This window comes from Chelonoidis abingdonii, chromosome 1 (assembly GCF_003597395.2).
Source record: "Chelonoidis abingdonii isolate Lonesome George chromosome 1, CheloAbing_2.0, whole genome shotgun sequence".
Lineage (NCBI taxonomy): Eukaryota > Metazoa > Chordata > Testudines > Testudinidae > Chelonoidis > Chelonoidis abingdonii.
This window is the reverse complement of record NC_133769.1, coordinates 229,639,637-229,664,071: the sequence shown is the minus strand read 5'-3', so window position 1 is coordinate 229,664,071 and position 24,435 is coordinate 229,639,637. Positions and strand designations below refer to the sequence as shown.

The 24,435-nt window shown below is 43.7% G+C and overlaps 1 protein-coding gene across 4 annotated transcripts in view; it reads left to right on the top strand.

The window, feature by feature from the left end:
- CDKL5 (cyclin dependent kinase like 5) overlaps positions 1 to 24,435 on the top strand; it is a 244,224-nt gene that overhangs the window by 67,030 nt on the left and 152,759 nt on the right. Inside the window, exons 1-2 of one of the 4 annotated variants that reach the window (XM_032763400.2) lie at positions 7,788 to 7,893; positions 7,978 to 8,039. The exons of the other annotated variants lie outside the window; for them this stretch is intronic. The gene's annotated coding sequence lies outside the window, so the exon portion shown is untranslated. Of the gene's footprint in view, positions 1 to 7,787; positions 7,894 to 7,977; positions 8,040 to 24,435 lie in introns of those variants that run through there. 4 annotated transcript variants of the gene reach the window in all.

Below are 24,435 nucleotides of genomic sequence, written 5' to 3'. Positions count from 1 at the left end.
TGACTAAATTATCCTGTGCGCTTGGTCTTTTCTTGCTTGGATTTTTTGAAAGAATGGTGGCTAAATAGCTGCATTTGTTGAACTGCGTTAATTGCGTGCTTCAGGCATGGTTAGGCTACTGTTGCTTGGATTTTAAGAATAGGTTTGAGGACAAATTTTGTATTTAAAAAGACTAAAATAAAATTATACTGTTGGTAGTATTGTCAACCCCAAGTTACACTTCTGCCCTGTTGTAACGCCACCCATTATAACATGAATTCGGATATAACATGGGAAAGCAGCGCTCCAGGGAGGCTGCGCACTCTAGGGGATCAAAGCAAGTTCGCTATAATGCGGTTTCACCTATAATGCGGTAAGATTTTTTTTGGCTCCCGAGGACAAGGTTATATCGAGGTAGAGGTGTATTGAGAAGTCATGAGTCAAGCCCCGCAGAATCCTGAGAAGTGAAAAATAAATGGATTCTTTTTATTTACACTCTGATTTTGAGCTTTTTAGGGTTCTGTCATAAACAGATAGTAGGAGTTAATAGAACAGAAGTACTTTATATCTCTTTTGACTGTAAAGGGTTAACAAGTTCAGTAAGCCTGGCTGTCACCTGACCAGAGGACCAATCAGGGGACAGGATACTTTCAAATCTTTGGAGGAAGTTTGTGTGTGCTGCTAGAATTTGGTGGTGGTTCTCTCTGGTTCTGAGAGTGACCAGACGTGCAACCAGTTTCTCTCAATCTCTCGATACGGCTCTTTTATAAGTTCAGAATAGTGAGTACTAGTGGTAGATAAGGCGAGTTAGACCTTATGTTTGTTTTCTTATTTGCAAATGTGCATTTGGCTGGAAGGTTCGATTTGATTTGCTGAAGATTTTAATTTACTTGTTGACTTAGGTCGGAGGGTATTCCGTGTTATAGCTAAAAAAACTTGACTCCAATCCATCTTACACATTTACAACGATAAAATTTCGTTTTTTTCTTTCTTTAATTAAGTTTTTCTAGAAAACCTAATTTATTTATTTATTATTTTTATTCTGGTGAGCCCAGGATGGTCTGTCCAGGAATGGTGGAGAAGAGGGAAGGCGGGGGGCAGAGTTAATTTCTTGTTAGATATTCTCTTCAGAGTCTGGGAGAGGGAAAGAGAAGGAGGGAGGAAGGTGAATTGTCCTCTGTTTTGTGATTCAAGGAGTTTGAATCACAGTAATCTTCCAGGGTAACCCAGAGAGGGGAAGCCTGGGAGAGGCAACGATGGGGGACAGGGTTTACTTTCCTTGTGTTAAGATCCAGAGGATCTGGGTTTTGGAGGGACCAGAGTGTACCAGGCACTGGAATTCCTGGTTGGTGGCAGCGCTACAAGTACTAAGCTGATGATTGAGCTTAGAGGAATTCATGGTGTTACCCCATCTTTTGGACGCCAAGGTTCAGAGTGGGGAATTATACCATGACAAGTTCACATTTTAAAGCTCTTTCTAACCATGAGTGTTAGAAACTTAGTGTTTTTTTTTTTAAATGAAAGCAGCTATTTTCACTTAATTGCTTGACTCCAAGAACTTGAATTTAAGAAAAGCACCAGGTATAACAATAATTGCAGTACATCATGAAAGTTGGCAACATTGTCATGTCATTTACTGGTTCTTTTTAAGATGACATTAGCTGCGGAGATGAGTATACTTGCACCAAAAATTAAAATTTTTCTTCATTATAGGGTCTTCTGACGGATGATTTTGAACTAGTCACATGTATATGAAAGCCTTGAGTTAAATGTGTATTTCATAGAAACACACGAACTGTAGGTGAAATGTTTGTTTTAATGTATCCTATGGGAGAAAATTATAATCTTTTTTGCTAATGTTTTGTTTCAACAAATTGTGTTTGTCTTCTAGCATTTAGTGGAATTTTCTCCTCAATGGAAGATTATAATGTAGTTTTATCATATTGTACACTTTTTTTTGGTCTGGGTTTTTCTTACGCTAAGCTGTGGAGAAGTATGCTGTTGCTTATATCTTGATTCTAGTCACTTTCGCTGCTGCCAACAGTGTTCTGAATACAGCTGCCTAGAATTCAGAATTTCCAATATGTGGGAAATTTCAAAATTTGGTTTTGTTCTGATTTAGACCAAAGCCAAATATTTCAAAATTTCTCTTGAACTGTAAATTGTGGAAATATATGGTGGTTTTGAAACAAAAAAATCTCCGAAAGGCCTGGCAGCTGCTGACTGAAATTGACATTGTCACTTTTGCCACTGCCTACCCTTGAGTCGCAGTGTTTTTTTGTGTTTTGTTTTTTTTTTCTTCCCTGGAACACCTAGGTGAGGCACACCATTTGGCAGTGGGGAGCCAGCTGACTGTGGTCTGGAAGCCCTAATCCATGCCATGGACCTAGGATATCCTGAGCCCCAGCAGCCTGCTAAGTAAGCTGTCAAAAAACACCGAGTAGGTTTCTGATGGAACTCTGCCTGTGGTTCTAAATAAGTTTTTGAACTCAGTAGGGGTTCTGTGAAATATTTTGGTTTCAAATTGCTATTTTCTGATGAAACCCTGTTCTGAATAGCAGCAGTGAAACCGACAAAAATCTGTTTCTCTGTGCTGCTACTTACCAAATATACAGCAGCATCTGAGTCACTAGAACTGCCTGGCTGCAGACCTAGAAAGACTGTACTGCATCACTTTTTGGAAAATGAAGTTAAATTTTGCAAAAATTTTGCACCAAAAAAAGGGGGGAGGGATAGCTCAGTGGTTTGAGCATTGGCCTGCTAAACCCAGAGTTGAGTTCAATCCTTGAGGGGGGCACTCTAGGGATCTGGGGCAAAATCAGTACTTGGTCCTGTTAGTGAAGGCAGGGGGCTGGACTCAATGACCTTTCAAGGTCTCTTCCAGTTCTATAAGATAAATATATCTCCATATATTTAAACTAAGTAATAAACTCACCAGGGGAAATTTCTATTAACCACTAGAAGTTGGATTAATATATTTTTCAAGTTAATTGAACTTCTTTAAAACGAAAACTATTTTTCTAGAGCTTGCATGGTTTTGCATTACGAGAGATACCTGTAGTTTGAGGACATCCTCTTCTTTCAGGGAAGGGAAAGGTAGAAGCCTGCTTTTATGTAAACAAAAGGAAGAGGATTAGTTTTGTGATTAAAAGGTGGGAAAGCTCTCTCTAGATAGTCAAGTGACAAATGTGTCGTCATTCCTATCTGATAGAATTACATGCTTTTACAATGAAAGTTTATTCTCTTGAGGTATAACAGACTAATGTTGCACTGTTTCTTCTGTCTTGAGATTGTACCTAGTTATACTCAGAGCGTCTGTCCCCAATGTTTGACAAAAGTTCTATCTGCAGAACAGTCGGGCAGTAGATAGTGCTATGAATATGTATGCCTTACTGTCTGCTTTAAGTGCAACTTCCTTCTAATCAAGTAGGCTCTTTATGTACAATCTTGCAAAACTGTGATGCGTGTGTGAACTCTAATCCAGGGCCTTGTATTAGATTTTACAAGATTGCTGTGACCTGAAGCTCTCACAAAGAGGATGTCAATGCTATGCTCTCAATCAGCAGATTTTTCACTGTTTTTTCTTAAGATGAGGGTACATGAACTTTTGTTTCTGAATCATCCTGTTGCAATGAATTCTTCTGTTGATTATTTCTGAGCAGGTGTTGAAATCCTGCTGGAAGATGCCAAATGGAGCCCTCCTAACTCAGTTTGGTAAGCACTGCTCATTAACCTGATCTGGATATAAGGAAGGCAGTAGTAGTCCTTTGGTCAGGATAACCTGGTTAAGCAGGCCTATGAGAGGAATAAGAACAGCCAAGTGTGGGGAAGTTTTGGATTGGAGTCTGTTTTATGGTTGAAACATAAGTGGTAAATTTCAACATCACCTGATGACTGTTCTGAAGCAGGGTGGAAATGTGAATATCACTTGCTCATATTCATCCCTAACAAGGTAGTGGAAAGGAGGATTGATTACAGTCTAAATTCCAAGTAGGAAATTATACTCAAGTTGGAATTTGCCCCTTTCATATATTTTCTTAATCCTATTTGTCATTAGTTTGTGCAAGAACCAGTTCAGACACCCTGTTAAACAAATGTAGGATGAAGGGTCAAATCCCCAGTTCTTCAAATTGAGTTTAGTGAAACCAAATTATTTGCACAATGGAATCTGTACAAGAGTTTCATTTACTGGTTTGGTAGCGGAGGCAGCTCTGAGCAATTCCCTGCCAAACTCCCTGGCTGTAATTACCTTTGAGGAAAAAGACAAAGAACAGTACATAAATAATGGGGCACTGTCAGAACTGAAAAGCATAAAAGGGGTTGGAGAAGTCTCATTTTAAGAACAACTGAATTTAAAGTATTTCATTGATAGCACAATTCCTTCCCCTCCCCCCATTCCCTTTACATGTCCAAAATATGGGCTAAAGCGGTCTTCAGTTGTTACTTGATTGTCTGGGTTAGTGTCCCTGTTGCACCATCCTTCGGCTCTTATGAGCCAGTAGGAGACTGAAGATGATAAATTTCTCATGCAAAGAGCAGGAATCGTGATTATTTCAATTCCTTGCCTTAAGAGAATAGAACTGGCAATAAGAAGGGAGAGGTGCTACAAAGTGTTTGTAACTGATACCATCAAACTCATTGTCCTTGGCTTTTTGTTTTTGTGGTTGTTCCAGTCTATAAATTGGGCTTGTCAGACTTGTACTTCCCTTACTTCTGAGGGCTATGTTTCTCATTTTGAAATACTTCAATGCCTCTTTTGTGAGTAGAGGAAGAACACTGTCCATTTAAAACTTCTAAAAAATTGCCTATGTAATTAGAGCATACTGTAAACTTTAAAAGTTAATTGCCATATTTTCCTGTTTGCAGATAGGGAGATTTTAAGTTTAATGCATGCATAAGCCAACAGCAACAACAAAAGAAATCTTCTGCGCATTCCATATAATAGGTAGCAAACTAGAATTCTTATAAAGCTGTGATAGAGTGCATGCAGGGAATATATGCCTGTTCTTTTTTTACTACTAGCTGTTGTTCACTATCAGCAATGATGAAGAAAAGGTGGCTTCTAAATCTGGGTATTGAATGCAAATAGTATTCTCTTGCATAAGCTGCATAGCTACAGAACATCACACGCTGTCATTAAAACTGTGACTCACAGCATTCAACAGAAGGTGTGTTTCAAGCCTTAAAAGTACAAATAGAATTATTGCAGTCTGGTAGCCTGCAGTGGAAAAATACTTCAGCTATCAATACAGTATTTCATACTATCATGTAACTTGTCATGCATATATTTTTGCCTTAACCTTCCCTCACTCCCCCCTCCCGCAAAAAAACCCTCATTATATGAGCAGACAGGTGCGTGTTTTTTTCCTAAATTCACTAGCATTCTGAATAGTTGAAGAAATGGATGCAAATAAAGAAAATGAAATGTATTCAACATCCTGGGTCTTGAAGAATATCTCAGTGAAGCTTTTGGCATAATAAATAAGAGATTTAAGATTTTTTCCAATTTAACAAGCTACATATAAAAACAGTTTTTAATTTAAAAAAAAACAAAAACAAAAAACACCTATATTAGGATTTCCTTTCAATGTGTATTTTTATATTCAAAAGGAAATGCTACTCTTTGGTAAGAGGAAAAATACCTACAATGATTCTTACCTTGAAAGCTGTTAAAAATCTGAGCAAAGATATAAAAAAAAAAAATTCCCCTCTCACCCCTATGGGTGGTATGTGTCTTCCTCAACCTCGGGTCCTCTACCAGAGGCCTGGGAGTTTGAGGGTTCTGCGCAGTATCTTAGCTGTTCCTAGCACTGCACTCTTCTGGACAGAGAGCTCTGATGTTGTTCCTGGGATCTGTTGGACCACTCACCCAGCTTAGGAGTCACAGCCCCCAGTGCTCCTACCACACTGGGACCACTTTGGCCTTCACTTTCCACATTCCTCTCTGAGTTCCTCTTTCAGTGCCTGGTTACTTCTCCAGCTTTCTCATATTCCTTCTTTCTGATGTTGCTGTCACTTGCACTTGCTATATCTATCACCACCGCTGTGTTCTGGTCCTTGTCTATTACCACGATGTCTGGTTGATTGGCCAGTACCTGCTGTCTGTCTGATCTGGAAGTCCCACAGAATCTTATCCCTGCTATTCTCCACAACCTTCTGTGGAATCTCCATCTTGTCTTGGAGGGTGCTAGCCCATACGCTGTGCAGATGTTCCTGTACACAATGCCGCCACTTGGTTGTGCGTTCAGTGTATGCTGTTCCTGCTGCATCGTACATCCTGCCACTATGTGTTGGACTGTCTTGAGGCTCTCTGCACAGTCTGCATCTTGGTCTTTCTAGTGTGGTAGACCCTGCTCAATGGATCTGGTGGTAGACCCCTGCTTCAATGGATATATATCTATATCTATCTATAGATATCTATATCTATAGATAGATATAAGATATATAAAATATGGATTTTATGAGGTCTGAGTAGATTTTTATGTTGGTAATAGCTTAAACAGACCCCAATTCCAACTTCTCCCCATGCTTGGCTGTTCTTGTTCATCTCCTAGCACAGCTTAACAGACTCTAGGTCAGGGGTAGGCAAACCTATGGCACAATGTGCCGAAGGCAGCACACGAGCTGATTTTCAGTGGCACTCCACTGTGCAGGTTCCTAGCCACCGGTCCGGGGGGCTCTGCATTTTAATTTAATTTTAAATGAAGCTTCTTAAACACTTTAAAAACCTTATTTACTTTACATACAACAATAGTTTAGTTATATATTATAGACTTATAGAAAGAGACCTTCTAAAAATGTTAAAATGTATTACCGGCACACGAAACCTTAAATTAGAGTGAATAAATGAAGTCTCGGCACAGCACTTCTGAAAGGTTGTCGACCCCTGCTCTAGGTTATCCTGTTGAAAGGACTACTCCTGCCTTCCTTATATGCAGGGCAGGTTAATGAACACCACCTACTAAAGTGAGTTAGGAAGGATCAATTGGCATCTTTTTATAATAATAAAAAACCAAATCAACAAACAAAATTTTCTAGCAGTGGCTAAAAGTCCTCAACCATTCTTAAATCAGCAGGTATCTTATCTTGACAAGAAAGATGGCTGTATTATTAGGAAAGAAGATATTATCAAGTACAATCCAGCAAACCTAATAATAATTCTTCACTATCTTCTTATGGCTTTACTGAGTGAGTAGAACTCTAATAATTGTGCAAGGATAACAGAGGAAACTAGATATTAGACCCTGCTAGTGATCTATGTTAGGAACAGGAAAGAGATTGTATTTTTAGCCATACTGTGTCACTGAGAAACAATAACAATCTCATGCATAAATTTGTTGTTTTCCTAGTTGGTGGCATATCTTTTTTTTTTTTTTTAGCTTTGCATTTTGTTATGCATAATGGGTAGACTCTAACAGTGTGTAATTACTGTCTTGCATAGATTAGATGAAGCGGTGTATGTGAATTTTTGCCACTCATAGATTTAGCTTCTTTGTGGCTTTAAGATTTTGATTTTGATTTTTTTTTTTACGTATTCTCTGTTTAGCTTAAAATGTAATATTTAACAAATACTGTTTCTGAGGGACCTCCTTTTTAAGGTTCTTGTCTCTGGGCCTAATTATGCAGTCTTTTAATATGTTTGAGACTGATTCTGTTCGCCAATAATAATGTAATTTATAGTGATGTTTTATAGGGTAATTTTGTGGGATATATATTAAGCTTTTGTGAAATTCATCTCTCTCTCTCTGCTTTGACTCATTGTTGAGACCATATTGCAGCCACCAAGTTTTGCATCCCATTTTGTACAGCTTGTGGCCTAGCTTGAATAGGAGAAAGAGAGTGGTAGTTGATTCTCGTTTTGAAGTTCAAAAGCCATTAATGATGGAATTTCCAAAGAGAACCCCACCACTTCATGTAAGTAAAGCTTGTGAAATAATCTCTAATCCAGTTCTTTACTCCACTCATTTGACAAACACTGCAAACTATTGTTTTCTTCAGCTTCTTGCTTCTCTCCTGGTATTCATCTGCTGCAGCCTAATGGCTAAACAGCTCCTTGGGTGGTAAGTAAAGGGTTCATATCCCTTGACAGAAATTGATTGAGAGTATAAATTCTATAAACTCTTTAGCCTCAGCTCATCTCCTTAGAAGTTGATGGTGTTCTCTTTTATTCTCTGGGGAAATTGCTTATACAACACTGACAAGATGTAGTAAGCAAAGGGAGAAGTGAATTAAATGGCTTATCTGCATTTATACTTCTCATAAGCTACACTAGATGGTTACATACTTTATAGCTTCTGTAGCCCCCCTTCCCCTCTCCCTGTGTGCTACCGTCCCAGTCCCCTATATTTCAGGGACTCACTGCAACTCTTCCTTCTCCTCCCTCTTTCCAGGAGCTCTGTATATTGATCTTTTTTCCTCCATCCTCATGCTAGGGGCTCCTAGTAGCCCTCCATTTCACCTCACTCTCACATCTTGTAGTCAATTATTTCTTTTCATTCTGTGTGGGAGATAAGTCATTCAGGGGTCAATGTTTTAATATCCATTGGGATGATGGGCAGAACTGATATGGGATGATGGTGGTATATGGTTAACTGGTGTCACCAACCAGTTCTTTGCTTTATAGATAGCAGAATCTGTTAATGAGATGCCAGGGGCTCTGTGTGTCCCATATCCTCCCTCTGTTTTTCCATAGGATTCCACCCATTGATGCCCAGAACATTCCCTGGATTGATAGTTGCTGTGTTCAGAAGTTATTGCATTATATTTCAGCAGAGAAGCAGAAAAATGCCAAGTTGAGTGTGAGGCAGGAGCGGCGGAAGTGGCCTGAAAGTGTGTATGGGGGGCACAGGTACCCAAACCATGGCCCTGCAACCCGCCCCCCCCCCGAACCCCTGCCCTCATGCTGCCCATTTATCCCGAGGTCCTGCCCTCGCACAGTCTCTTCTCCCCAAGCCCCTGCTCTCATACTGTCCCTTCCCTGAAGGCCCTACTAGTGTGCTACCCCTTCCCCCCAAGGTCCTGTCCCTGTTTGCTCCTCTTTGCCCCTTTTCCCCCATCACTTGCCTTTACCCCCAGTAAAAATGGGAGGGCCATTGCCCCTGGTATGGGGCCTTACTTCTCTTAGGGTACGTCTACACTGCACGATTATTTCAAATTAGCTTAAACCGATATTACAAAACAGATCTAATAAAATTGGTTTAGCGCATCCACAGTGGGATCACGAAATCGATTGTTTGCGTCCATGGTCCAAAGCTACCATCGATTTCAGGAGCGGTGCACTGTGATTTAGCTGTTCCTCAGCTATCCCATAGTTCCCACTTCCGGGTTGAGAACACAGTGGCCTTGATGGGCAGAAAACATTTGCCCCCGGGTGGTTGCTGGGTACAGCCTCACCCCTCCCTTTGTGGAAGGCAGCAGACAACCTTTGGCGCCCTTTTTCCCGGAGTGCATGAGCAAACGCATAGCACAGCAATCATGGACCCTGAGATCACAAACAGTATCCTGACCGTTGTCAACACCTCGCGTACTCTCTGCAGCAGCATTCAGTACACAGAGGGTGACATTTACAGTACTTCAAGGAATTATTTATTTTACTTCTCTTTCACATGCTGGGGAGGGAAGAGACTGACGAGCTGTTTCCGTGAACCACGCAAGACACCGTGTATTAAGCTACGACGTTGGGCTTCTCAGCCAAGAATGCAAATAGTTTTCAGCAGACTGCTGTGGAGATGGTAGCTGTAGTCCTCATTACCCCCTTCCTCCATGAGGCATCCGTTTGAGTCTCTGGTTCCCGTTACGGTGTTCATGCACCGCTGTGTATCCTGGAGTTTATTTTTCAAACGCTTTGGCATTTCCTGTTCTTTAACGGAGCTTCTGATAAAACAGATTTGTCTCACCCATACACGATCAGATCTAATATTCCCGTAAGGTTCAATGCAGGAGCTATTTTGCATTTGAACTGCATCGCACCCGTGCTGATCGAGCTGGACACGTGAAAGCAGGAAATGTCATTCTAAAGTCTCGGGCTTCCTTTACCGGCACTCCGCATCCGAGTTCGGTTGCGGACAGAAGCAGTCATGGCTGTCATGTGGGATACCTCTAGGGCCAATAATGTCGATTTCCATCCACACGAACCCTAATCCAAGTTTATCACTTTCGAATTTAGCGTACTCCTCTCGTCTGGGAGGAGTCTGAAATCGATTTAAGGAGCCATTTAACTCGATATTAATGACGACGTTGTGTGAAACGGGTTACAAGCGTTAAATCGGTTATTCGGCCATTAAACCGATTTAAGTCGCAGTGTGACCTGGCCTAGACTGGAGAATGCCTCATTGAGTTGGCTAATTACAGAGGGATAAGTGAATGCTTACATTTCCCAAATGCCATCCTTTCCTTTATTTCTCCTTTTGTAATAAGTCTGTCAGGTTTCTTGCTTTTTACATGCTAACTCCCTTTTTCCAGGACCTGTTTTTCGAGTCTCTTCTCAGTAACTTGCGATATCATGCATGCCTTTCTTGTCATGCGCAGCTCAGTATTAGGAGTCCATGGTTTCATTATGCTTATACATAAGTCTTTAATTAGCAGTAATATTTGGGAGGAAACCATATATCTGTCTCCTAAATCCATCTGGAAGTTTTCCACAGCTGCCTTGTCTCCCAAGCTGGTATGTCAAAAACCAAGTAACTTCTCATTTTTTAAATTCTGATCGCTCATTTGTCATTTCTATAAGCAGCTAGCTTCATGTATTCGAGCTGGATAGACCAGATCTGGTCTGCATTAGACATTCTGGATGGTATAGATCTGTCATGTGAGGGGTGTGTGGTTTTTTCTTTAACAACACTTATACCATGCAAAAAGAGTGCTTTGCCAGTACCTTCTTTTTTCAGAGAACTGCTCTCTTGCTGATATAATTTGCATGTTACACTTGGCAGGGTTTGCTGTATAGCTACACCAACAAACCCTCTCTTGTGTAGAGAAGGCCTCAGTTTCCATCTCGATGAACATGCAGATATCTAGGATGTGATCCTTAATTATGGTAAGAGAAAGTAATAAAAAATAAATAAATGAATGACAGACCTTAGATTCTCTGTCACAGTTCTCTTGAAAGCTATCTTTCTTTGGTCTGAGGGCTTGTGCTACATTGGCACTTTACAGCGCTGCAACTTCGCCTCAGGGGTGTGAAAAAACACCCCCCTGAGCTCTGCAAGATGCAGCGCTGTAAAGCGTCAATGTAATCAGGGCGGCAGCGCTGGGAGCGCGGCTCCCAGCACTGCACGCTACACCCGTAAAGGATGTGGTTTACGTGCAGCGCTGGGAGAGCTCTCTCCCAGCGCTGCTGCTCTGACCATGCTCACACTTCAAAGCGCTGCCGCGGCAGCACTTTGAAAATTCTAGTGTAGCCAAGGCCTCAGTCATCCCAGAGGCTGGCATTTGTATCAGTCCATGATTTAGCCAAAACTCCTCTTTATTACTACAGCCCTACCCCTGCAGATGAAGCAAATCGCTTGCCTAATGCTTTCATTTTGGTTCAGCCTCTCCCTCTGCCCCCCCAATTTTTTTTACTTCACTTCAAATTCAGCAAAGAATCCTGTGGCACCTTATAGACTAACAGATGTTTTGGAGCATGAGCTTTCATGAGTGAATACCCACATCGCCAGATGTATTCACCTACGAAAGCTCATGCTCCAAAACGTCTGTTAGTCTATAAGGTGCCACAGGATTCTTTGCTGCTTTTACAGATCCAGACTAACACGGCTACCCTTCTGATACTTCAAATTCAGGTTTCCCCTACAGCATTTCAATCAATGCAGTGACACTGGCACAGCAAGTTGATCTCAAACATGACACTCTTGTATTGCAGTAGCACCCAGAGATCTCTAGTGCAGAGCAAAGGAGTGTTCCTGCATGTGATGGGGTGTCCATACAAGACCTGAAGGGATAAATGAGGCCAATTAATCTTAGGCTGCACCTGGAGAAAACCTCAGAAGTGCTAGGGCCTGACTGCAGGTGAAATCCAGCTGGCGATAGGAGCTGGGCAGGATCTATAGAGGAAGTTGGCAGGCTGGCAGAAGAAACCTACAGTCACACTCCCTGTTGCAAGCGCAGGAAAACCAGAGAGTAGTCCAGGGAAGGGGTAGTAAGGGCTGGGAGAATAAAAGCTCAGAGCTGTTGGGTTGAGGGTTCCTGGACTGGAACTCAGTGCAGCGGGTGGATCTGGGTTTTCCTACCAGCCACTGGGGAGTGGCACAGATCAGGCAATGGGGAATGGACTGCTTGGGACAGTTTGCTTCAAAGGACTTGCGATACTTCAGATACCTCAGAAGGGAGGCGGGAACTTTGATGTGACTTGGCTGGAGGGCTAAGCTATGAAGAGGAAAGCACTGCAGCTCCAGGAGCATGAGGCTGGGAAGTGAGAGAGTAGAATGATGGACTGAGTAACTGCAGGAAGGGGTGTCCAACCAGATGGCAGAGCTAATTCCCTAGATGAGCCACAAATAGGTGCCATTGAGAGGTTAATAGAACAGACCCTGTCACGCTGCGCCAAAGGGCTTAAAATCTAATTAAAGACAAACCCCAAGAAGTGTATGTAACAAACAATGGAAAGGAACAGGAGAGGGAGGATGAGGGTTACAGTGATAACTAGGCATTGTAATCATGTTTCCTAATGCACAACTAGATCATTTAGAGTCAACTATTCTTGTAAGAAATAAAATACACATTCTTCTTTGAGTGCTTGCTCATATCAGTTCCAATTAAGTGTGCGCGTGCAGCATGCACAATCATCGGAGGATTTTTTACCCTAGCAGCACTTGGTGGGTTGGCTGAGGCGCCCCCTGGAGTGGTGCCCATATGGTGCCGAATATATGCCCCTGCCGACCCAGTGCCCTCTCTGTTCCTTTATACCTCCCGTGACGGTTGTTGGAACTGTGGAGCGTGGCTTAGCTAATCTCCACTTCCTTAGCTCTTAGCATGTTTATACTTGCAGATAGTTTTTATAGAGTTTAGTAGTTTCTAACTGTTGTTGTTGTTGTTAGTGTTCATAGTAATTGGGGGTAAGGGGCTTCTCCTCTTCCCTCTCGGTACCCGGGCTCATGCCTAGGTCTCCGGGTTTCAAACCGTGCTCGGCCTGCCTTAAGCTGATGCCTAGGGGAGACCCCCACAACTCCTGTTTGAAGTGCCTGGGGGAATCCCATCAATCAGTTAAGTGCCGCATTTGTAAGGCATTCAAGCCTCGGATTAAAAAGGAGCGGGACTTTCACTTTAAGCAGCTCCTTATTGAAGAGGCACTTAGCCCAATGTCCTCGGCTCTGCATCGAGACTCAGTGCCGACCCCATCGATCTGAAGTGCGCATCTGGCACCAGAAACAGCTTTGTGACCCAGTACCGGCAAAGACTCCCAGCATTGGATGTCTCCGGCACCACTACCAGCCCTGCACTGCTTGCTGTCCCCAGTATCCAAGAAGCAGCAAGCAACCCGCTGCTCCTGTGCAGTTGCCGGCACTGCCTGTGTCTTCCTCGGAGCAGTGTCCCATGCTGGACCACCCCGTGAAGGCTCCAATTCCGGCACTGCTGATTCCGGCGTCACAAGTGCTGCTGAGTTGGGTGCACGTAAGCTCCCTGGTGTGTACCACGGTCGAGCTCGGCCTACCTTCCACACCGGTGACTTTTTCCATGGCACATGACCTGATTGCGCTCACCGAGCTGCAACAGTTGCAACCTTCGGTACCACTGCTGCGGGCTGTTCCCTTGAAAGGAATGACTTCCATGGTGCGCTCTCCGTCGCAGAATGAGACGGGACAGCACCGATCCCAGTCCCAATTCCGGTCATGGTCCCGATCCAGACGCTAGTCTCGTCCACGGCACTGCTCGCAGTCCCGGCACAGATCACCATCTCAGCTCCGGTCGTACTCGCGGCGCTGCTCCGCCTCATGAAGATCTTCTTCATGGTACAGTTGTTACCAGTCCAGCTCCTAGCACCGATCCCGGCGCCGATCTGCTTGGAGTCGATCCCAGCATCGCTATGCCTGTAGATCTTCATTGAGATCCAGATCTGCCTCCCAGCACTGATACGACCATCGGTCCTGATCCAGGTCGCGGTACCGCTCGAGACCGTGGCACCGATCTCCATCTCTGCAGTGCTAGGCAACAGTGCAGGACAGTGCGACCCAGCATGAGCGATCGGCTCCACCTTGGCCGTCCCACTCCAATTCAAGGTTGTGCTAAGCAGAAAGTGGCTACCACGTCCATGACCAGGACGCAGATGGTGTTAGCCAATGGCATGACGAGGGGCAGGATCCTGCTCAGGGACCCCCACAATGGTCCTTTTGGACCCCTTGGGCATACCATCAGGCCCAAGGTGTCCCCTTGGGGGCTTCTTGCTCTGCTCATTCAGAACCCTGGGTCCCGGAGGCCACTGTCAGTTGCACCCCTGCCAGGGGGCTCGTAGGCGATGGTCCTACCCTCAGCTCAGGCCCATGCCCCTAGCATGATGAACCTAGGGCAGCCAGACCCCGCACAGCAAGACTTGTCCCAGGACCCCTTAGTCCCTGGTGTATCCTCCTCATCTTCCCCTGAGGAGGCGGTGGTGGGTATGTCCTCCTCTGGTCCCCCACCTATAGATCTCCGTGCACACCAAGACTTGCTTTGCAGGGTGGCACAAAACATGGACCTTGAGGTGGTGGAGGTCAAGGATCTGGTAGTGGATATTTTATCTGCCGATACCCCAACATGTATAGACTTGCTGTTTGTTCGAACCATCTAGGCTGATGCCAATACAATCTGGCAGTCTCCGGCATCTGTTCCTCCCACTGCCAAGTGGGTGGAGAGGAAATTCTTGGTCCCCTCCAAAGACTGTGAGTACTTGTATATTCACCCCCAACCATGCTCCGTCGTTGTACAGTCTGTTAATGAGAGGGAAGGACATAGCCAACAAGCTCCCACTCCTAAATCTGAGGACACTAAATGCCTGGATTTATTCGGCCGCAAGATCTATTCTGCTGGCGGCCTACAACTGAGAGTGGCTAACCGGCAGGCCCTCTTGAGTCGCTATAATTATAATACCTGGAACTTGATGGGAAAGTTCAGAGCTTATTCCTCAGGAGTCCAGGGAGGAGTTTGGGACCTTACTAGAGGAAGGCAAGAAAGTAGCCAGGACATCTTTGCAGGCCTCAACAGATGCAGCAGACTCGGCGGCTAGGACTCTAGCCTTGGTCGTAGCTATGCGCCACCTTTCGTGGCTGCAGGTCTCCGGTCTCCCACCGGAACTGCAGCAAACTATTCAGGACCTGCCCTTTGATGGCCATGGTCTATTTTCAGACAAAACTGACTTCAGAGTCCGAAGGATAACCAGGCCATCATGTGTTCATTGGGCATGCATACCCTGGTGACACAACTTAGACCCTTCTGACCTCAACCACAGTGTACCTACACTAACCCCTGGCCGAGACAGGACTTCTGTAGAAGACGCGGCCGGGGTGGTAGGAGGAGACAATCTGGTCCTCAAGTGGGCCAGAACCAGGGTCCCCCCAAACCATCGGCAGAGCCAAACAAAACTTTTGAAGATACGCCTGAGAGCGGAGCACCAGTCTCCTTCCAGAATTCTTCCCCACCTTTCCCCAGCAGCCTCTCCTGTTTCTTCCCTGTGTGGTCCCGCATAATGTCAGACCGCTGGGTCCTACATACAGTGGAAAGTGGATGCTGCCTTGAATTTGTTTTGTCCCCCATCCTCCCCCTCCCTCTCTGTCCCTCTCCAGGGACCCCTCTCACGAGCAACTCCTCCTGTAGGAGGTGCAAACACTCCTAACAATCAGAGTTATAGAGGAGGGTCCAAAGGAACTGAGGGGCAGGGGGTTTTACTCCTGCTATTTCCTAATCCACAAGGCAAAGGGAGGACTACAGCCCATTCTGGACCTGCGTAGACTCAACAAATTCATGGATCCAAGTGTTTCCATACCTCGACAACTGGCTCATTCGGGATCACTCCAAGGTCCAGGTACAATCTCATGTTCAGTTCACCATGAGCTTGTTCAGACATCTGGGCCTGCTGCTTAATGTCAAAAAATCCACTTTGTAGCCGACCCAAAGAATAGACTTCATCGGAGCAGTGTTGGATTCAAATTTCGCCCATGTGTGCCTACCGCACGCCTGCTTCCAGTCCATGGCGAGCATTATCCACGGTCTCCAAAGCTTCCCGACCTTGACAGCATACACGTGCCTCTGTCTACTGGGACACATGGCGTCTTTCACTTTTATGACCAGACATGCCAGACTGCGCCTCCGTCCACTTCAGGCCTGGCTCTCATTCGTGTACCCTCCAGGCTGGGACAATATAGACACAGTGCTCGTGGTACCGACAGAAATCTTATCCCATCTGGTGGCTGAATCCCAACTCTGTATGCGAAGGAATGCTATTCCATGGCCTGCAGCCATCACTGGTCCTAACCACGGATGCATCATCTCTGGGGTGGGGCGCTCACCTTGCGGACCTTCGCACACAGGGCCTTTGGTCCACACGAGAGATCCCTGCACATAAATTTACGGGAACTGAGAGAAGTACGCCTGGCGTCAGGGCAAACACCTTCAGGGCAGTTGTGTTGCAGTTTTCACAGACAACACAACCGCCATGTTTTATATCAACAAACAAGGGGGGAGCGCGATCATCCCCCCTCTGTCAGGAAGCCATTCGCCTGTGGGAATTCTGCATAGCCCACTCCATCGACCTGGTGGTGTCGTTTCTCCCAGGAGTCCAAAACACCTTGGCTCAGATCCTTTCTGGCTCACGAGTGGTCAATTTTGCCCGGATGTTATGCATTCTGTTTTCCAGAAGTGGGGGGTTCCCTACATAGACCTTTTTGTCTCTTGCGAGAATCAGAAGTGCCAGGTCGTCTTCTCTGTCCAGTGGCATTCCCTGGGTTCCCTATCGGACGCCTTTCAGATACCGTGGAAGGACCACCTGTACTACGCCTTGCCTCCATTCCCATTAGTCCACAAGGTCCTTCTCAAGTTGGGCAGAGACAAGGCCCGGGGCTCAGATTCTCCCCCTGTGCAGTCTTCAGGTTTGGCCAGTTTGTCCACTGATGCTCATTCTCTGTGTCCCACCAAGAGAAAGTTGTCTGTCTTTGTTCTGATGAGAAGAAATTGGCTTCCTCCTTACGCTGTGAGGATCAGCCCTCCAGGACTCTCTCCCCTGTGAGGTCAGATGCTTCAACATGTTCCAGTGGGACATGGCCCATCCAAGAACCTCCAGCTCAAAACAACTGTCTAAAGATCCTAACCAGGCTGACCTACAGCCCTCAGTACTGTCCCTTGGTTTTGGAGACCAAGATAAACCGGCTGCAGGAGCTAAGGCACCCACAAAACCATTGGCACCTGCATCCTTTTCGGCACTGAGCGAGTCATGAGCACCAACCAAGTCTCTAGCTCTACCTGCTGGCTGCTCAGGGGAATGCATCTCTCCTTCAGCAATGAATCATACAGTGGCAATGATGATGCTTCTTCCTCCTCCACTGGAATTCATATACCCGAAAGACCTGCTTGTATCTGACGCTCCTGAGTCATCTCTCTCAGGCATGAACTTCCACCACTCCCACCCTCCTCGGTGGACTCATGATATTCATCCCTTTCTCCTCTGAGGATGGCACCTCCCTTCCCTAGCAACAAAGAGGGCTCCATTGCACCTTCTTATTCAAGATAGGCTCCAAGATTTTATCTATGCATCCTCATTTGGAACCCACATCCAGACCACAGTCCTGGTATGGACCACCCTGGATGCAACCACACATTCCACTTCCTCTGTAGTGACCATATTGGGACCTTTGGGCCATGTAGAAGGCACAGTTTGGGAACCCTCCCATGGAGCAAAGCCGGAGACCTACACCTCTCCCTTCTCCATAGGTCTCTTGCCTGCTAGAAACCAAATCTCCACCAGTACCGGTTGAGGAAGAACAACAAGAGGCGGAAGCTCCACCAACACAACGTTTCTCTTCTTCCCCGATGAAGCTATCATGCCTCCATCTTCTGTGGTTGCTGACAACGACTTCAGGCACTTTGAGAAATTATTCTGCAGGATTGCAGGCTCCCTCTAGATTCCTTTTTGGAAGAAGTTTTTTAAATATCAGCCACATAAACTGCTTGATACTCTCCGCCCATCCTTGGCCACAAGTAGTAACTGGATATGCGGTGACTTCTGCTCATTTTCAGCTGATGAGGATTCTCTACCAAAGATCTCTTGCCACTCCACAAAATGCCCACTGCCCTCCATTCTGGTCGAGAGTGGGACTGCGACTTGGATCTCTGGGAGATGCATTTCTCATCACATGAGATGCACCACTTTCTTGCTCTCTCCCTTCCCCCTTCTGTTTTGAGTACTCTGCAAGATATAGGAGGACCGAGCTCACGGCATCCTTATAGCTCTAATATGGCCATGACTGTTCTGTTATACATACATCATTTCCATGATGGAATGCTGGCTCATCTCTCTCCATCCAATGCTGTGGCTCCTTTCACTGGACATGGGATGCATCCTCCATCCCAGTCCACAGATACTCTACCTCAAAGCCTGGCTTCTCCAGGGTTCTGGGATTCAGAAATAGCTTGTTTGGAAGCAGTTAAACAGATACTTTTGAATAGCAGGCACAACACAACTAGACACACTTACCTTCAGAAATTGATTAGATTCCAGTGCTGGTGTGCCTCCCATCACGTCGAGGCAGTACATGTTCCAGTACCACTTATTCTGGGCTATATATTACACCTTAAACAATTGGGACTATCCACCAGCTCTATTTGGGTGCATTTGACCACAATCACTGCTCTTTACTGCTACAAAGACAGACATTCCGTCTTCACACACACTCACGAAATGTTTTCTAAAGGGTCTCCAAATTTTTATGCCAACATACGCGAGACCTACTTGGGCAGGACTAACCTTTCTGAAAATCACCACCACCACCTTTCGATGACCAAAAGATCCAGCGGTGCAGCTATCTGTAAACAATGCCTTTCTAAAATATCTAGCAATGCATACATTTGTCCTATGAACTACACAGACAACCTACTACAATTATAGCACAGTCTACCTGTTTGATTTCCATCTCCATTGCTTTTCTCAGTAATGTTCCAATTACTGACATTTGTAAGCTGCCATGTGGGAATAACACACACTTTTTTGCCCATCACTATGCTATTACTCATGACGCAACAGTGGATATTCTCCTAGAACATGCTGTCCTAGCATCTGTAGTAAATGCTTCTCCAAAGCCCCAGCCTTCCAATTAGGGGCACTACTTTCCCCTGGAGTGGAGCACCCATAGGGACATCATTTGAAGAAGACAGGGTTACTCACCTTGTGCAGTAACTGAGGTTCTTTGAGGTGAGTCGGCATGGGTGTTCCAGTACCTGTCCTCGTCCTCTCTGCTTCAGAGCTGAAACATAAGCTTTTATGGCAAAGAAGGACTGGGAGGCAGTCAGATTGCAGAGCACCATATATATGTCCCACTCACAACATGAGAGGGGGGAGGCACGCATGTGCAGTCCGACAAACACTGCTGATGTAGATCTTCGATCCCAGGCTCAGGGGATGTTGCCACACCTATTGTGGAGTATCCACAGGGACACACATCTTGAAGAACATCCATTACTGCCTTGTTCAGTAATAACCTTGTTCATCATCTCTTGGAAGGTGGAGTCGAAATACTTCTTTATCAAAACCATATTTCTTTCCTATGCTCATGCTGATTTGTTAATGTATGTTTATTCATGAGTGGACTACTGACTTTTTGTTTTCTTGAGTTGATTTGGAAAAGTTAGGGGGTGAGGAGAACACGCATACTTATCAAATAGGTAAAACTAAAAAGAGAGACTGGTATTTTGGATCCTGCCAAACTTGAAAATAAGTGTTGTTTTTTTTCAAAATCTAATCTCTCTAGTAATGTACTGTGCATAATAATTCTTCAAATGATATCAGGGCTGCTATCAGCTTTATAATCGAACTCTGATTAATCTTCAGCATCTCCATAGAAATACAAACATAAAATCTATCTTTAAATCAGTTAGAACTTGTTCTAACTCCTCCCCTCTACTACTTCTGAGAAATGCACCTGACTGTGACATGATGCTAATGCAATGCACTTGAACCCTAGCTGTACAGGCATTCTTTTTTCCTCCCTTTAAATGAAAACTACAGTAAAATTATAAAGTCTTTGGAATTAGCGTAGAAATTAAAATAAGACTAAATTCCTTTATTAAATGTATCTTACAAAGGGATGCCATCAATTTAAATTTCACTTCCTTTTGGAAATTTTTCTCCCACTTTTCTTATAACAACTACATTTGCTATAACTAAAGGATAGTAGAGAAAAGCTGTTTGTTTTCTGCTCTTTCAGTATATTTACCTTGTGCATTTAATAGAACCTTGTATACACTCAATTTCCCTTATTTGTGTGTCTGTTGCAGAGCAAAAGGGCAGAGGGACATTTAAAAAAAATAGGAATATGATTATAAAACCCCCACAAAAATTGGCAAAGAATCTTACAGGGTGATAGCACCTGAATGTTTTAACTCTTTTTGAAAATGACCGACCAAATTTCAAATTGTTGGTGTCTCTGTAAAATATAATTAAATGAGTAGTTCATAACTCAGCTTTTTCAGAATGAAAGTTTAAGGTGGCTTTTAGCATCTTCACAAAGTAACATGTCCCCAAGAAAAGGTTCAGGCTATTAATATTTTTTAATTAGCCGTACCACGATTTAAATCTTAGATTCAAAATTTGAGTAAAATAGGCTTTCTACACAATTCATATTTTAATAAAATACTCTGTTCTTTCTCCCTCTTTCCCCTTCTCTTCTTATTCCATTCTGTTTTGATGTTTTTTAAAATGTATTCATCGCCCAAGTTGTCCTCTGACTTGACTAATTTTTAGAACTTTTTTATGTTTTCTCTTCTCTAAAATGTTTCTTTTGTCTTTTAACTCTGTGCCAGTGTTGTCCCCACATTTTCTCTTTTTCCTTACTTCTCTACGATGTTTCCTGCTCTGTGCTTGCTGATTTTTACCTTGGATTTCTTCCCCTTTTTGAAGCTGCTTGGTTCTCCTGCCCCTTTCTTGAGTCTTTCCTCATCTCTCAGTTGTAAATGCAGGGAGAAAGTAAAGCAACAAATGAGTGAATACTCTTTCCTGCTATTCACACTTCCTGCTGCAGGTGGGCTTTTTTCAAGAGGGAGTAGTGCTATGAAGGAGGCTGAGAAAGAGGGAAAACAGTATGAGGGATATAAAAATGATGCTGTACCAGGGAAGAGCTGGGCTGGCTTCCTCTCCTGATGGGGAGTTGATGGCCCTGGAATTAACAATTGAAGCAGTTGATGTCCTAGTCGAACAAAGTTTGAGAGTCAGGAAGTGCAACCAATGAGGAATTCAAAGTAACGAAGTTTACTACACTAGACATTTCTTTACGTTAATTTTAAGTGTGTGGAGGATAAATAATCTTGAGTCAAGTAAGTAAAATATGATACTTTTGTTATGACAAATGGCAAGTGAAGCATCCTTTTCTTTTTGGAATGTTCTGGAAACATTTTTGTGTTTAATTTTTAATGAGGTTGTCTGAGAGAGAAGTTTTTAATTTAAAAAACAAAAGGAAAAACCTTCTCTGTGGGTCTGATTTGAAAAAAGCATCAAGAATGAGCAGTAGAAATCTGGTAAATACTTCTAAGGGCTAATGTCAAGGTATTTCTCCCCCATTTTGAACTTTAGCGTCCAAAAGTGGGGATCTGCATGGACCCTTCTAAGCTTAATTCCTAGCTTAGATCTGATAGCGCTGCCACCAGCCAAACTATAGTGTTTGGCACATGTTCTGTTCCCCCAAAAGCTTCCCTGGGGAACCCAAGACCCAAAACCCTTGGGTCTTAAAACCAGGAGAAATAAACCTTTCCCCCTCCCAGACTTTCCCCTCCCTGGGTTACCTGAGAGACTACACTGATCCAAACTCCTTGGATCTTAAAACAGAGGAATTAACCCCCCCTCTTTTCCCCCCCACCAATCCCTGGTGAGTTCAGACCCAATCCCCTTGGGTCTTAAACAAGGAAAAAAATCAATCAGGTTCTTAAAGAAAATTTTTACTTTTTTCTTTCTTTAATTGAAAGCTATCTCTGTAAAATCAGGATGGAAAATGTTTACAGGGTATTCAGATTCATATAGCCTAGAGGGACTCCCTCCCCCCTAGCCTGAGATTCAAAGTTACAGCAAACAGAGGTAAAATTCTTCCGCAAAAGGACATGTCACAGTTAAGAAAAACAACATTAAGCTAATCTGCCTTTCAGCTTGTACTTACTATTTGACATGAGACTGTTTCAGAAATTGGAGAAAGACTGGTTGCACGTCTGGTCCCCCCAAGAGTGAACAACGAACAAAACAAACAGCACAAACAAAGACTTCCCTCCACCAAGATTTGAAAGTATCTTGTCCCCCCATTGGTCCTCTGGTCAGGTGTCAGCCAGGTTCACTGAGCTTCTTAACCCTTTACAGGTAAGAGAGACACTAACCCTTAACATCTGTTTATGACAGCTAGTTACACATTACATTTTTGTTCACTAATAGCAGTATAGTACCTGGTGCTATTAATTTATAATTAGACATTTTGGGCTTTTTTTGGACCTCTTGGTGGTTTATTTTTAGCAGATGTGTGCTTTTTTTGTTTAAGAAAGTGATTTCATGAGGGTTGTTTTTTTTTTAATCTGAGTAATGAACCAACGATCAGAGTAATAATAGGTTTGAAAATTACATGGGATAGCAATCATTGTGGTTATTTTGGTCTATGGTGGAATAACCACAAAGTTTTTAGTTCTGGCATTCATAGGGTATTAATAAATACTCTGTATGTTCACTTTTATTTAATACCTTATTTTTCTTGTGCTTTAAAGACTAAGAACCAAAAGTTCTCCTCTATCCTGCAGTGTGGAGCGGAGTAAATCCTGTAGATTAGTGAAAATTAGGGTCTGCAAGAAAAAAGGAGAACAGAAGATCAGTGAGCAAGTGTTTTATTTTTCCTTTCTACTTTCCCCTGTTCAAGAGATGTTGGCAACCCTTCTGAGTCACCATGGGCATTTTGGGCTCTGTGATTTGGGAGCAGGCCTGCTCACAGTGGGGGATTTAAAAGTTGTCCTAAGTGACACTGTGTCCTACTGCTGTCTTTTCTTTTGTGTGCGGGATTAATTTTTTATTGATTTCCCCTCCCCCATCCATAAAGAAACAGACAACGAAAAGAACAAAAAGTGAATGACTTACAGCTTGTATATGTTCTCAAATACTTGCACACTTCATAGGGTCTCCAACTGTATTATGCAATTTTACAACCTATCAAAGCTGCACGACTGTACAGACAATACAAGATGAGAGAATATTACATAGAAGTAACATGTTATAGTTGGAGTTTCCATACTAAAATAGGAGAAGACAATACATGAATAGGGAGAGCATGGAAGGAGAGGACAGGTTCAGGAGGAGGGAATGAGAATAGGAGGGGTAGGAGATGTCATAGTATAATTCCCCACTCTGAACCTTAGCATCCAAAAGATGGGGTACCAGCATGAATTCCTCTAAGCTTAATTACCAGCTTAGAATCTGTAGCGCTGCCACCAACCAGGAATTCCAGTGTCTGGTACACTCTGGTCCCCCCAAAACCTTGCCCGGGGAACCTCAAGACCCAGATCCTCTGGATCTTAACACAAGGAAAGTAAACCCTTTCCCCCACCATTGCCTCTCCCAGGCTTCCCCTCCCTGGGTTACGCTGGAAGATCACTGTGATTCAAACTCCTTGAGTCTTAACACAGAGAGGAAAATCTCCTATCCCTCGTCCTTCTCTCTCCCCTCCCAGATCTCCCTGAGAGAGTCAGTAATCCTAACACAGAGAGAAATTAGCCTTTCTCTCCCCTTCCTCCTTTCTCCCACCAATTCCCTGGTGAATCCAGACCCTCCCCTGGGTCTCACACCAGAAAAAAAACAATCAGGTCTTAAACAAGAAACTTTTAATTAAAAAGAGAAAAACTGTAAAAATTATCTTTGTAAATTTTTAAAATGGCATATTTTACAGGTTTTTTTAGCTATAGGCTGGAGGGTATTCCCAGTGTCTAAGTGTACAAGTACAAATTAAAATCCTTTCAGCAAATACAAATTTGAACTCCTTCCAGCAAATACACATTTCAAATAAAGAAAACAAACAAAGCCTAACTGCCTTATCTACCTAGTACTCACTATTCTAAACTTATAAGAGCCTATATCGGAGAGATGGTGAGAGAAACCTGGTTGCACGTCTGGTCCTCTGAGCACCAGAGAGAAAACACCAAATTCTTAACGCCGCAAACACAGAAAACTTCCCTCCCTCAAGATTTGAAAGTATCCTGTCCTCCGATTGGTCCTCTGGTCAGGTGACAGCCAGGCTTACTGAACTTGTTAACCCTTTATATCTCTTT